The following is a 12,205-nucleotide window of genomic DNA, read 5'->3' on the forward strand; positions in this document are numbered from 1 at the left end:
AGAACTGAGGGAGTGCCGTCCTGTCGGAGTGTCAGTACTGAGGGACTGCCGCACTATCGGAGGGTTAGTCCTGAGGGAGTGCCACTCTGTCGGAGGGTCAGTACTGAGGGAGTGTCGCACTGTCGGAGGGTCAATGCTGAGGGAGTGCCGTATTGTCGGAGGGTCAGTATTGAGGGAGTTCTGCACTGTCGGAGTGTCAGTACTGAGGGAGTGTCGCACTGTCAGAGGGTCAGTACTGAGGCAGTGCCACACTGTCGGAGGGTCAGCACTGAGGGAGTGCCATATTGTTGGATGGTCAGTACTGAGGAAGTGCCTTAATGTTGGACTGTCAGTACGAAGGGAGTGCCGCACTGTCAGATGATCATTACTGAGGGAGTGCCGCACTGCCATTGTGTCAGTACTGAGGGAGTGCCGCACTGTCAGAGTGTCAGTACTGAGGGAATGCTGCACTGTCAGTGTGTCAGTACTGAGGGAGTGCCGCACTGTTAATGGGTCAGTACTGAAGGAGTGCTGCACTGTCAGAGGGTCAATACTGAGGGAGTGCTGCACTGTCAGAGGGTCAGTACTGAGGGAGTGCTGCACTGTTTGTGGGTCAGTACTGAGGGAGTGCTGCACTGTCAAAGTGTCAGTACTGAGGGAGTGTCGCACTGTCAGAGGGTCAGTACTGAGGGAGTGCCACACTGTCAAAGTGTCAGTACTGAGGGAGTATCGCACTGTCAGAGGGTCAGTACTGAGGGAGTGCCGCACTGTTAGTGGGGCAGTACTGAGGGAGTGCCGCACTGTCAGTGTGTCAGTACTGAGGGAGTGCCTCACTGTCGGAGGGTCAGTACTGAGGGAGTGCCGCACTGTCAGAGGGCCAGTACTGAAGGATTGTGTCGAAAGTTTTATTCTTCTTATTTTGGTTCAAACTTGAGAATTGTATGAACAATGAAATTCACCGAACACACTGAGTCAGAGATATTAGTTTAGTTTAGAGATACACTACTGAAACAGGCCCTTCGGCCCACCGAGTCTGTGCTGACCATCAACCACCCATTTATACTAATCCTACACTAATCCCATATTCCTACCACATCCCCACCTGTCCCTATATTTCCCTACCACCTACCTTTACTAGGGGCAATTTATAATGGCCAATTTACCTACCAACCTGCAAATCTTTTGGCTTGTGGGAGGAAACCGGAGCACCAGGAGGAAACCCACACAGACACAGGGAGAACTTGCAAACTCCACACAGGCAGTACCCAGAATTGAACCCGGGTCGCTGGAGCTGTGAGGCTGCAGTGCTAGCCACTGCGCCACTGTGCTATAACTTTACTGAGTTACTCAAGATATCTGAAAATCATGCAAGACAATGATCTCCCCTTGTATTGTCTACTTAACATTTATGATTATTTTTTCCTGAAATATGAAGCAAATGAAATATTTACCGACGCCTGAGAGTGATCGCATAACATTGATTTTTGTTTCCTGGTGACTGCGCAATCACACCTTCTCCTCTGGTTACAACACCAAATTTTCTCCAGCAGTTTATTTAATTCTTTAAATTTAGGGAGCAACATGACATCACACTGACAGTGGCTTATTGTTCAATTGATATTTGTCTTACACCAAAATGCCCGACAATATGCTGATTCCTTTCTCTGTGGAAGCCCGCGCTGGTACTGTGCATCTTCCTTCGACCACCTTCAGTACTTTGCCATCATGTAAAGAATAGTGGGCATTGAGAAATGGTTGTAAATCTCATCCATTGAGTTGGCGAACATTCAGAAGATGTGTTTGCAGAAGAATCCAACAGATCATTAAAATATAGGAAACTGAAGTGGACAGCTTCAATGGCACTGGTCCAGAGAGAAACGTTGTAGCTCTGTAGTTTGGGAGTGTTGTTTGAAAGTCTTCATTCTTCTTTAATGGAGCTTTAATGGAGGTCTGACTTCTGCTTCACATTCAACATTAGATTATGGATATCTAGTGGAAACTGTAAGATATACAAATTCACATTTTTCCACAAAGTGCATGAAGTATTCTTTTGAAAATTGGGGACCAATGTCCGACAAAAAGTTATCTGAATGCGATGTTTTGCAAAGATCACAGTTAAAGCGCTGCACAAATGCCGCTGTGCAAAAACGTTTGACTTCTATCCGCATTTAAATAAAAAAAAGTTAACAACAATCAGGGAGGATTTCCCATTAAACATGAATAGATCCGTCCCCAGCTATTCCGTCAATCTGGTTGGAAATTGAATCGGGATAAGGGGTTCCCTTTAGTCTGGTCCATTCACTGGAATGACCTGGCAATTAGAAATCATTTCTTCTACAGCTCTTGATATTCCTGGCCACCACATGGACGACTGAGTCCGTGCTCTGCATTTCGTGACACCCAGGTGGCCCTGGTGTATTTTGGCCCAGAAATACCGCTTTGGATACTGTTGGTGGGGGATGACCTCCCAAGGGAAGCAGCAACAGACAAGTGTGTGGCACCAAAGAGATGTCTGCTGCACAGCAGCGGAGGAAAAGAGTTGGAAGAGCTATAGTGATAGGGGATTCTATCGTAAGGGGTGCAGATAGGCGTTTCTGTTACCGCAAACGAGACTCCAATATGGTATGTTGCCTCCCTCTTGCTAGGGTCAAGGATGTCTCGGAGCGGCTGCAGGACAGTCTGAAAGGGGAGGGTGAGCAGCCAAAGGTCGTGGTCCATATTGGTACTAACAACATAGGCAGGAAGAGAGATGAGGTCCTGCAAAGTGAATATAAGGAGTTAGGCAGATGTTTAAAAACAGGACCCCTAGAAGTGTAATCACAGGATTACTCCTGTGCCACGTGCTACTGATGGTAGGGATGGGAGGTTAAAGCAAATGAATGCGTGGCTGAAGAGCTGGTGTAGGCGGGAGGGCTTCAGCTAATTGGATCATTGGTATCTCCTCTGGTGCAGAGCTGATCTGTACAAGAGGGAAGGGTTACATCTAAACTGGAAGGGGACCAATATCCTTGCGGGGAGGTTTGCTCGTGCTACTCGGAGAGTTTAAACTAGTCTTGCAGGGGATGGGACCCAAAGTAGCAGCCTCTCCAATCAGATAGTTGAGGCAAATGTAGAGGATAAAGCAAGCAAGTCCAGTAGGCAGCATGGGCAGGGGAAGGACAGGGAGCGTGGAAGGTCTGGTAGGCTAAACTGCATTTACTTTAATGCAAGAAGTCTTACAGGTCAGGTAGATTAACTCAGAGCATGGATCAGTACATGGGATTGTGATATTATAGCTATTAAGGAAACGTGGTTGAGGGATGGGCAGGACTGGCAGCTCAATGTTCTGGGGTTTGAATGCTTCCAGTGTGACAGAGTGGAGGTAAGAGAGGAGAAGGAGTTGCACTATTGATTAGGGAGGACATCACGGTAGTACTTAGAGAGGATATCCCGGGGCAGAACATCCAGGGAAGCCATAAGGATAGAACTTAGAAATAAAAAAGGGTGTTCATTTTGATGGGATTATACTAAAGGTGCTCCAATAGTCAGAGGGAATTTCAGGAGCATATATGTAGGGAAATCACAGATAGGTGTAGGAATTATAGGGTTCTAATAGTAGGTAATTTAAACTTCCCTAACATTGACTGGGACTCCCTTAGCGCAAAGGGATCAGATGGGGAAGAATTTGTTAAGTGTGTCCAGGATATTCTTCTGAAGCAGTATGTGGATGGCCGTTCGAGAGAAGGGGCTACACTCGACCTCCTCTTGGGAAATAAGGCTGGGCAAGTTGTTGATGTGTCAGTGAGGAAGCTCTTTGCGACAAGTGACCAGAACTCTAGTAACATCAAGATAGTTATGGAAAAGTATAGGACTGGACCACAGGTTGAAGTGCTAAATTGAAGGAAGGCTAATTTTGATGGCAAAATCGGACAGTAACTCTCAAAATTTAAATGGGAGAGGCTGTTTACAGGTAAACGGATGTCTGACAGGTAGGAGGTTTATAAAAGTGAAATAGGAAGAGTTCAGGGCCGTCATGTTCCTGTTAGATGGAAGGGCAAGGCTGACAAGTTTAGGGAATCTTAGTTGACGAGGGATATTGAGGGTCTGGTCAGGACAAGGAAGGTAGCATATGTCAAATATAAGCAGCTGGGATCAAGCGAGTCCCTCGAGGAGTATAGGGGATGTAGGAGTACACTTAAGAAGGAAATTAGGAGGGAAAAAAGGGGCCATGAGATTTCCCTGGCAGATAAGATAGAGGAGAATCCTAAAAGATTCTACAAGTATATTAAGAGTAAAAGGATAGCTCGGGAGAGAGTAGGTCCCCTTAAGGATCAGTGTGGTAATCTACGTGTGGAGCCACGGTAAATAGGCGAGGTCTTAAATGAATACTTCTTGTCTATAGTTACCGTGGAGAAGGTCGTGGAAGCCAGTGAGTTCATGGGACGGAACAGCGATATCCTGGAGCATATCAACATTATAAAGGATGAGGTGTTGTAGGTTTTGAAGTGCAATAAGGTGCATAAATCCCCAAGGCCTGTCCAGGTGCATCCTAACATGCTATGGGAAGCAAGGGAGGAGATTGCTGCGGCCCTGGCAGGGATTTTTGTATCATCCTTAGCCACGGGTGAGGTACCAGAATAACGGAGGAAAGCTAATGTTGTGCCTTCATTTAAGAAGGGCAGCAGGGATAAGCCAGGGAACAACAGGCCTTACATCAGTGGTGGGAAGGTTTTTGGACGGGATTCTGAGAGACAGGATTTATATGCATTTGGAAAGGATTAGGGATAGACAGATGGATTTGTGCGTGGGAAATCATTTCACACGAATTCGATTGAGTTTTCCGAGGAGGTGACCACGAGGACTGACGAGGGCAGGGTGATGGACGTTGCATACATGGACTTTGGCAAGGCTTTTGACAAGGTCCGCATGGTAGGCTGGTCCAGAAGGTTCGAACACATGGGCTCCAGGGTGAGCTAGCCAATTGGATAATAAATTGGCTTGGTGATAGGAGATAGAGGGTGGCAGTGGAGAGTTGTAATTCAGATTGGATGCTGGTGACCAGTGGTGTGCCGTAGGGATCGGTGCTGGGCCCTCTGTTGTATGTCATATATATTAATGACTTGGATGTGAATTTAGGGGCATGATTAGTAAGTTTGCAGACGACACCAAAATTGTTGGTATAATGGACAGTGGAGAAGGTTGTCTAAGGTTACAACAGGATATAGATCAACTGGGAAAGTGGGCAAGGGATTGGCAAATGGAATTTAACGCAGTCAAGTGTGACGTGATGCATTTTGGGAAATTAAACCAGGGCAGGACATATACAGTGAGGGCGCTGGGGAGTGTTGTCGAGCAGGGAGACCATGGGGTGCTAGTAAATAGGTCCCTGAACGTGGCCACACAGTTAGTCAGTATGGTGAAGAAGGTGTATGGCATGATTGCCTTCATCAGCAGAGGCATTGAGTACAAGAGTTGGGAAGTCTTGATACAGGTGTACATAACGTTGATTAGGCCTTATTTGGAGTATTGTGTGCAGTTCTGGTCGCTGCACGACAGAAAAGATGTAATTACGCTAGAGAGGGTGCAGGAAATATTCTCAAGCATGTAGCCTGGTTTGGAGGGCTTGGGTTACAAAGAGAGATTGGATAGGCTGGGTCTATTTTCCCTGGAGCGAAGGAAGCTGAGAAGGGACATGATAGAGGTATATAAAATTATGAGAGGCATAGAAAGGGTAGATAGCCAGAGTCTGTTTCCCATGGTAGGGGTGACTAAAACTAGAGGGCATAGATTTAAGCTGAGAGGGAGCAGGTTTAAAGGGGATCAAAGGCGTACATGTTTCACACAAAGAATAGTGGGTAACTGGAATGAGCTGCCAGAGGAGGTGGTGGAGGCAGGAACAGTAGCCACATTTAAGAGGCATCGGGACAGGTACTTGATTGAGCAAGGCATAGAGGGATATGGAATTAATGCAGGCAGATAGGATTAGTATAGATAGGCATTATGTTCGGCATGGACGTGGTGGGCAGAAGGGCCTGTTTCCACGCTGTACGACTCTATGACTCTGTGACTCCATATCTGCCAACAGTGAGACTGGAATCAACAGTCACTCGTCGTATACTAGCAAAACACCCACAACGGTAAAGTGTTTACTGTATTCAAAGACCTTTTTCACCGCCGTGCCACAGGGACACGGCTGTGGCCAACCTTGCAAGCGGATATAGATGCATTCACCCTCCTGCATCTGAGCATGATGAATCTCTTGAAACTTTTTTGAGCTTGCTGGCCATTGTGATGCAGTGAACTGAGAACATGACTCAATCTCGTTAATGATGTTAACATCCTGCTGTGCAGGATGGTCAACAGTAGCTCTGGACAATGCATCTGCTGACATTTGTAGTTTGCCCTGTGCATATACCATTTCATATCTGAATCTCATTAATCTCAACCGGAATCTTTGGATTCACGGAGACATTCTAGCTAGTTCTTCTTCATCAAGTAACTAAATTAGGAGTTTGTGTTCTGTCCCTATGACAACCTTTAAGCTGATGATTTATTCTGAGAACTTTTCGCAAGCCCAAGCGTCTGTGAGAGTTTCCTTATGATGATGTACCGCGTCTCAGTCTCAACAATACTCTTGATGCACAATAAACTGGACTACGATATCCTTCTGGCTATTGTTGGAAAAGGACTGCCCCTATCCCTGTCGATGACGGTTCTGCTGCAATTGCAGTCGGTGGTGAGGGGTTATAATGCGCTTAAGATATCTAAAAATCAACAGTTCCTTGAACCTTTGAAACTTTTGCTCCAGATGTGCACATCAATACCATGCTTGAACATTCTTTAATATTTATTTTAAGAGTTTAGTAACTTGCACTAGATTGGCAGAAGGTTTGCCAAATGATTAACCATTCTGAGAAATCATTGAAGATCTTGAATAGAAGTAGGAATTGCCAATTCACTAATAGCTCTCATCTACTAACAAAGTGCACTAGGAAGCAAATAGACGTTTACAAGATTAAATATGTCCCATTAAGTGTCAGTCCTTCTTCTTGTAAATGATTCAAAACCGCTCTAATCCTCCAGCCATGTCCATCAATGGATTCACCATGAAGTATCTGCATGGATTGATGATTGTTGTCAGTTACCTTAACTTCTCATCCAAGGGAGTTTGCCAAATGCCACTATTTGCTTTTAGATAAGTTTGCCAAGCTTTTTTCTGCTGAGGGCATCGGATGAATCTGTCTCTAAATTTCTTTATTAAGTTGAGTAATGTCTATACAAATGCGAAGAATACCGTTAGGTTTAGGAAATGGAACCATTCCAGAGCACCCCGCTGTTGGTTTCATGACTCTGATTAATATGCATGAAACACAATATAACTATTGAATATATACTGTGCTAGATAGCAGGTCTAACTTAACAATCTTGTGTTTCTTTGTATACATGGGTATTGATTATCAACCGCGATTCACCAATTTGCCATACCATTATTTTCCTGAGAATTACCTACAAATTCCAAGCGAACCTGTAGCTTCTCACCCTATGCACTCCTGACCAAGATAAATTTAGCAACTATCTTATGTTATTAGCCAGTGTATTTGTTATATTCAGTTGAACTGTTAACTACATATTTAATTCCCTGCGTGGTGGTTATCAAGCCCAACATAACAATTAACTAATTTCCTTAACCAGTGTTTTCATTATGTTCATTTTAACAATTAATTGAAACTGCATTCCCTCTGTGTACTAGTTATCAAGTTCAATTTAATAATTAAATGTAACATTTCACAGGTGGAATATTTATCAGAATAATTTGACAATTAACTGGAACTTTATTCCTCTGTGCATTAGTTATCTAGCCCAATTTAATAATTATTTGTTTATTTAAATGCTGCAGACTAGCCGTCATGAGAAATGTCACATTTAATGTTAACCTACGGTCTTTTTCTGCCTTTTAATTCGTTCGTGCGATGTCAGCATCGTTGGAAAGGCCATCCTTTATTACCCAATCCTAATCCCTCTGAAGAAAGTGGTGGCATGCCTCCTTGATGAAACGGTGCAGTCCTTGTGATGTAGGTACAGCCACATTGCTGTCAGTGAGGGAGGTCCAGGATTTTGACCCAGTGACAGTGAAGGAACGGTGAGATATCTCCAAGTCAGGAGGGCGTTTGGCTTGGAGGGGAACTTGCAGGCGGTGGTGCTCTAATGTGTCTGCTGTTCTTGTACTTCTAGGTTGTAGAGGTAATGGCTTGCTCTTCAAACAAGGGGAGTGCAGCCGGAGCCAAGAAATACCCAGGATGGAGGGCTCGGCTGTCCAGGCAGGGAGGAGAATGGTCAAACGAACGATAGTTACCGGAAATCCATAGTTACAGGAATATATTGGCGCTTCTGTGTTAGCAGAAGTGATTCCAGGATGGTATGCTGTCTCCCTGTTTAATGCTATCCTCGACATCACCACTACTGTTTGAAATCTAGATAGAACACCCAACAACGTTTTCGGCCCCTTGGTGTTTCTTAGCTCCAGACATGCAGATTCCACATCAGGATGCTCTGCGCTAATATCCTTCCTCACTATTGTACTGATTACCTCTTTTACTAACAACCCTACTGTACTTCCTTTCCCTTTTTGCCTGTCCTTCCTAAATATTGAATACCCCTGGATGTTCATTTCCCATCCTTGGTCACCCTGCAGCCATGTCTCCATAATCACAACTATATCATATCCATTTACATCTATCTGTGCGGTTAATTTGCCTACCTTACTTTGAATACTCCGTGCATTGAGACACACTGCCTTTGGGCTTGTCCTGTTAAGATTCTTCATCATCTTAGCATTATTTCACAATATGGCCCGATTTGTTTCTTGCCCTTGATTTCTATGCGTTCCACTTTTGCTTTTCTGTTTCCTGTCTTTCGTTTATATCCTTGTTTCCTCCTCCGCAGTCTACCCACTCAGGCTCCTATCCCTCTGCCATTATAGTTTAAATCCTCCCCAACAGCACTAGCAAACGCCGCTGCGAGGACATCGGTTCTGGTCCTACCTGGGTGTAACCCGTCCTGCTTGTGTAGGTCCCACCTTCCCCAGAACCGGTCCCGATGTCCCAGGAATATAAATCCCTCCCTCCTGTACCATTTCTCCAGCAATGCATTCATCTGGTCGACTCTCCTGTTCCTATAAGGAAGTAATTCTGAGATTATTACCTTTGAGGTCCTGCCTTTTAACTTAGGTCCTAACTCCTTCAATTCATCTTGCAGGACCTCATTCCTTTTTCTACCTGTGTCGCTGGTACCGACATGTACCACGACCACTAGCTGTTCACCTTCCCAATTCAGAGTCCCCTGCAGCTGCTCCGAGACTTCCTTGACCCTAACACAAGGGAGGCAACATACCATCCTGGAGGCTCGTTTGCGGCCACAGAAACGCCTGCCTGTTCCTCTTCCAAGTGAATCTCATATAACCATGGCTCTCCCAGTCGTTTTCTTTCCTGCTGTTCAGCAAAGCCATTCGTGGTGCCAGGAACCTGGCTGTTGCTACTTTTCCCTAGGAGGTCACCTCTGCAACAGTATTCAAAGTGATATATCGGTCTGTGCAGCCATTACCTGCGCTGCGATTGCCTCATTAAACCTGTTATCCACGACGTCCTCAGTATCGTGGATATTCCACAGTGAATCCACCCTTAGCTCCAGCTCCGCAATGTGTGTAGCTAGTAGCTGCAGATGGATATGCATCCTGCTCACTTGGTCGTCAGGAACACTGGAAGCATCCCTGAATTTCCACATAGCGCAGGAGGAGCATATCACTGGTGTGAACTCTCCTACCATGACTTACCTTTAGATTACTTAGTTACTCCTTGTAAAAAAATACTAATTACAGTCGAGGACTTGTTCTACTCCAAACAATACTCTTACCATCTAAAGTGCTTCATAAATTACACTAATTCAAAAAAGCACACTTTAGTAGTACTCACCTTATCACTTCTATGGTAGGTTTTGAGGTTCTTTTGCAATTAAAAAACAACCTTTCCCCTTATTTTGAAGCTATTTAAATGCACTACCAGCTGTTACTTACGCAACCAATCAGCTTGCAAATTTCCCGTGATGTTACTGTAAGATTTTTTTTTCCTCTTTCGAATCCCAGCACGCGCCAGCACAGGCAGGACGTCAGAGACTACCGCAGAACTGGTCTCTCCGTAAGTGAGGGCCTCGAGCACCACTCTTTCCTTTTCAGCTCCTGCTCAGGATGCGATTCCTCGCCGGTCCGCCTGCTGCCACTCCGGTCATCCAGGTAATGTCAGAGTAATGGGAAACATTCATGAAGGAGATTCAAGGGGTTAAGGGTAAACATGTTCCCAGAAAGTAAAAGGGTGGGGCAGCCCAATATAGAGCATCTTCGATGATAAAGCTCAAAGAGGGTAACATAATGCAAAGAAGGAAAGCGTATGTCAGACATTGAGGGCTTAACACTGGTGGCAGACTCAAAAAGTACAGAAACGATAGAGGTGAAATTAAAAAAGAATTTAGGAAAGCAAAGGGACAGCATGAAAAAATACTAGCAACTAAAATCAAGGAAAATGCAATGATGTTTTATAAGTACATAAAGATCAAGAGGAAAACTAACTGAAGAGTAGGGCCGTTAGGGACCAAAAAGGTAGTCTGTGCGTGGAAGAAGAAGATGTGGATAAATTTGTTCATGAATATTTTACACTCTCTTCACAAAAGAGGGTTATTTTACTTGTTCCATTGTTTGTGCGTTGTTGTTAAGAGTCATGGGCATGGTATAATGTGATGTCGCTTGTTGTTGGGTAGATTGTGTAAATGTCCTGTAAGCATCATTGCAGGATGTGATGCCACAGATTGTACGGAGACTCGTGTGAGCAGTTTTGTCGTGGCAGCCACAGTTCATAGACGTTTGTAAATAAAACCCAGTTACCTTAACCCACAGACACTACATTTATTCAGTGCAAAGGTTACAGTAGCCCAGATATTATAAGTTGGCAGCTGCTAAGTGAGCATAAAGGAGAAGAACTTATAACATCGAAAAACATCAAAAAAAGAACTGAATATTCATTGCCATTTCCAAAGGACATTGAGCAGGTTGCAGGTCTAAACCAATCCGGGGCATGGCCGAAATGTGTCTGGAGGCTCAAGAAGTATTGTTCTGTGTCGAGATTAGCATCGAGACCAGACACGGAACAGGTCAATACATTGTTATACGACATGGAGAAGTAGACAGACAACATTATCATATCCAAAGGAATCGATGAGAAGCAACCTACTTGTACTAAAGTCATGAAAGCTGTAGAAGGGTATTTGAAGATCAGTTAAAATGTTATCGTTGAATGGGCAAAATTTAATAACTTCACTAAGAAACAAGGGAAAGCGTTGTACAAGCTTGTGGGTATGGAAGCTTGCACGAGGCGTTAATTTGAGATAAAATTGTAATCTAGATTATAGAAAATGTGCTGTCAGATTAACTACAGTTGAGGGAAGACTTGAGTTTACAAAGACCCAGATGTCTCAGATATCAAGGCAGATCCACAGAGGACGAAGGAAATAAAATTTTTCCCAGAATCAAAGACCCTAACAGAACTGCAAAGATCCATGTGAATGGTGAATTAGATAGGGAATTTAAAAAAAAAAATCAAATTTAACTATGATAAACAAGCATTTGTGACAACTACTAAAGAACACTAATATCTGGCATTGGGAAGAAAGCCAAAAAATACCTTGGATAAAATCCAAATGATGCCACCTTCATCAGAGATGTTAGCATCCCATGATCCAGAGCAAACGACCATAATTGTGGCAGATGCATCAGCAAAATGATTAGGTGCAGCCTTGTTTCAAGCACAGAAGGATGGAAGACGCAGACATGTGCATTTCGCTTCCCATTCGTTAACTGAAACCAAATAGAGATATGTAGTCATTGCAAAAGAAGCGTTGGCAGCAACGTGGTCATGCAAAACAAAATAGGTTACATATTGGGCCTCAATTTGAGATTAAGATCAGAAACCACTCAGCACTTTGTTAAATTCTTAAGAGCTAGCAACGTTACCTCCAAAGGTGCAACGATTTCCAATAAGACTAATGAGGAATAATCTGGCAATCGAATATATTCGAGGGAAACAACAGATAAAGGCAGGTGCATTCCCAAAAATAACAATTGTAAGACCTGAAGAAGAAAATATATTACTTCTGGAGGAAGTAGAGGTATGTTCTTTAGTTCCGGGAAACATTTTATTTTATT

At 44.0% G+C, this 12,205-nt stretch overlaps 1 long non-coding RNA gene across 1 annotated transcript in view; it reads right to left on the reverse strand.

The window, feature by feature from the left end:
- Window positions 1-1,539: 1,539 nt before the first annotated feature.
- LOC137362397 (uncharacterized) overlaps window positions 1,540-12,205 on the reverse strand; it is a 50,441-nt gene continuing 39,775 nt past the window's right edge. The window contains exons 3-4 of the long non-coding RNA XR_010972497.1: window positions 10,028-11,857; window positions 1,540-1,978 (exon numbers count right to left, since the gene is read on the reverse strand). This is a non-coding gene — a long non-coding RNA (uncharacterized lncRNA). The remainder of the gene's footprint in view (window positions 1,979-10,027; window positions 11,858-12,205) is intronic.

This window comes from Heterodontus francisci, unplaced genomic scaffold (genome assembly GCF_036365525.1).
Source record: "Heterodontus francisci isolate sHetFra1 unplaced genomic scaffold, sHetFra1.hap1 HAP1_SCAFFOLD_52, whole genome shotgun sequence".
Taxonomy (NCBI): Eukaryota; Metazoa; Chordata; class Chondrichthyes; order Heterodontiformes; family Heterodontidae; genus Heterodontus; species Heterodontus francisci.